Raw genomic sequence first — 2,011 nt, 5'->3', positions numbered from 1 at the left:
TTCCATAATTATGCCTATTTTTGTATTTTATTTTATGATATTTTACTTTTAAAATTAATAACACTAATAAGAAAGATTATCCATAATTACGAATAATTATTTTTATTTTACGACAAAATTTCTACAAAATTATAAAACTTTCTCTTAAGAGTTTGCTACAAATTTCCTACAATTAAAAAATATATTTTTTAATGTTGCGACAAATTTTCTACAACTTAAAAAAGTGTTTTTTTAAGTTTTGTGACAAAAGTCCTACAAACCAAAAAACAAAATTTTAAGGTTACGACAAAATTTCTACAAACCAAAAAGAAATTTTTGAAGGTTACCACATATTTCCTACAACTCAGAAAAAAATCCAGTAGCTGTTTGCTACAGATTTGTGACAAACTGTAACAAATTAAAGAAATGAAATAAAGCCATTTTTTATGAAAAAAAATGCAGCAAAATTACTAGTATATTCCAAAAATAATTGCAACAAAATTCTAAAACATTCCAAAAATATTAAAGCAACATTCCGAGACATTCCAAAAATTTTAGAACATTCCAAAACGCACAAAAAAATCATAATTAAAAGCATTCAAAACTAATCCGATCTTTAACATTCCAATACTTAACAAGCTGAGAGTTTTTACTTATTTCCGATGTTTTCAGCTTTTCTTCCATAGTTTTTTGCCATGCCGCTTGGTCGGCCCGCTCTTTTTCGCGCTCTTGTTGAAATTGTTCGAAACGGGATTCTATATTTTGTCGGGCCTCTCGTTCTCTTTCTAATTCCGCTTGAAGTTTTTGAAGCTAAAAGTTGTACAAAAAGATATAATTAATACGTAGTATCGAAAATATATAGTCAAAATTCACATATCATTTAACAATAACACGATATTCGAGTCGAGTCGGGTGTCAGGTTTCAGGTAAAAAGAACAGACCTACTTGGTATGCCCATCTTGAATTATACAAGAACTGCCTCAGATACAACCTATTATCATCATCTAGTGAATAACTCTATTTCCTAGTTATTTACATCTATTTTTTTTCAAGATGGCCATGCCATTTAGACGTGTCCTTTTTACCCGACACCCGACTCAAATATCGTATTATTGTTAAATGCCTTAGATCAAACCTATTATCATCTAGTGAATAACTCTATTTCCTACTTATTTACATCTATTTTATTTCAAGATGGCCATACCAATTAGGCATGTCCTTTTTACCCAAACCCGACACCCGACTCGAATATCGTATTATTGTTAAATGATATGTGAATTTTGACGATATGCTTTCGAAACATGACGAATTTTGATGATATTTAAAAAAAAAACACATGTTTATTTCATTTTACAGCTAAACTAGAAAAACACATGTTTTTTCATTTTACAGCTAAACTTGAAAGTCGGGTGTCGGGTAAAAAGAACGGGTCTACCTTCAATACCGCCGTCATATGGAACCCATATCAGCAAACTCATTCTTCCCAATATCTTAAATTTTTTTACAATATCAAAATAACAAGAATAAATAAGGATACCTCTTGCCATTTTTTCATTTTTGCGGTTTGCTCTCCCAGCTTCCGAATTTTTTTTGCCATTTTTCGATGTTCTAGTGCTGTAATAATAAAAATTAGGGGTGAGCATGGTCCAATAACTCGATCCGACGAAGCTGTTGCGTGTGCGTCCGACGCCGCTGCTGACTGTGCACTCAACGACATTATTGTGCGTGTCCGACTGTTGTGTGTGCACTTAACGACGCTGCTTAGCGCGTCCGACGCTGCCGCTACGCGTCTGACGATCGTAAGTGAGGCGACATGTAAGTTATTATGTCAAAGGTCTGTATAACTTTTCTTCACAAAGAAATATACAACTAGCAAAACCATACGATCATCTCCACATGCTTAGCTGTACATTCTTACAGCTTTCTCATATGTCTCCATTCTGCATATACGAACCGTTAGTTGTTAGACTTCATAATTTGTTTAGATTAGAGTATATACAAGTGGGAAGATCAGGTAATGGGTCAAATTAAT

Source organism: Helianthus annuus, chromosome 11 (assembly GCF_002127325.2).
Source record: "Helianthus annuus cultivar XRQ/B chromosome 11, HanXRQr2.0-SUNRISE, whole genome shotgun sequence".
Lineage (NCBI taxonomy): Eukaryota > Viridiplantae > Streptophyta > Magnoliopsida > Asterales > Asteraceae > Helianthus > Helianthus annuus.
The sequence above is the reverse complement of the archived record's forward strand: the minus strand, read 5'-3'. Positions refer to the sequence as shown.